At 50.4% G+C, this 1142-nt stretch overlaps 1 non-coding gene across 1 annotated transcript; it reads left to right on the top strand.

Annotated features, from left to right (window-relative positions):
• The first annotated feature begins 564 nt into the window (after positions 1-564).
• On the top strand, positions 565-637 carry trnar-ccu. Its single transcript has one exon. It is a non-coding gene; the product is annotated as a tRNA-Arg (tRNA).
• The last annotated feature ends 505 nt before the right edge of the window (positions 638-1142 follow it).

Here is a 1142-nt window from a genome sequence, read left to right as displayed (position 1 = left end):
TGGCCTATTATGCCAGGAATTTTGGGTTTGAATCCCGTCCGGGGTGTGGGAGAGCAGAGTGGCGCAGCGGAAGCCTGCTGGGCCCATTGATTAAAAAACCACACATTCTGCTTCCTGTATTTGTCCCTATCTCTAGAGTGAAACTTGCTGTATGTCTTCCTAGTTGCTGACCTCATGGTATGTGAAGCCGTATTGGCCTAATGGATAAGGCCCTGGCCTCCTAAGCCAGGGATTGTGGGAGAGCAGAGTGGCGCAGAGGAAGCCTGCTGGGCCCATTGATTTAAAAACCACGCATTGTGTTTCCTGTATTTTTCCCTTTCTCTGTAGTGAAACTTGCTGTCTGTCCTCCTAGCTGGTGACCTCATGGGATGTGAATCCCTATTGGCCTTATGGATAAGGCACTGGCCTCCTAAGCCAAGGATTGTGGGAGAGCAGAGTGGCGCAGAGGAAGCCTGCTGGGCCCATTGATTTAAAAACCACACATTATGTTTCCTGTATTTTTCCCTTTCTCTGTAGTGAAACTTGCTGTCTGTCCTCCTAGCTGGTGACCTCACAGTATGTGAAGCCCTAGTGGCCTAATGTATAAGGCACTGGCCTCCTAAGCCAGGGATTGTGGGTTCGAGTCCCATCTGGGGTGTGGGAGAGCAGAGTGGCGCAGCGGAAGCGTGCTGGGCCCATAACCCAGAGGTCAATGGATCGAAACCATCCTCTGCTAGTACTCTTTTACTGGCAGCCTGGCGATGTGTGGTGAGGTGTCAAGGAAGCCATCTACACCAGGGTTGAGAAGACTGTCGTCACAGCAACAAGGAACACTAACGAACCAGCGGTATCGATGACCCGGGATAACGACCCCACTGAGGTGAAATAGCTGAGTTTCCCTGCCAGTCAGTCAGAACTGAAGAAGTCCTTTGGATGAGGGACGAAACGTCTTCCAGTGTCTTCAACCAAGTCCAGTTGCCCCTGATTTTAACCTTCGTTGGATAACTATGACCTGGATGACTGAGAATCTTCATAGACTTCTGACCCAGTGATTCAAAACCGCACATTGTGGGTCTACGCCACCACTTATCCCCCACTTACAATGCTGTCCTTTCATCACTTCCCAGGAAACTCAACAAACGTAACCTATTGACCTCAGGTGA

Source organism: Micropterus dolomieu, unplaced genomic scaffold (assembly GCF_021292245.1).
Source record: "Micropterus dolomieu isolate WLL.071019.BEF.003 ecotype Adirondacks unplaced genomic scaffold, ASM2129224v1 contig_2075, whole genome shotgun sequence".
Taxonomy (NCBI): domain Eukaryota; kingdom Metazoa; phylum Chordata; class Actinopteri; order Centrarchiformes; family Centrarchidae; genus Micropterus; species Micropterus dolomieu.
Note: the sequence above shows the minus strand (reverse complement) of the source record. Positions and strands in the feature narration are given on the sequence as shown.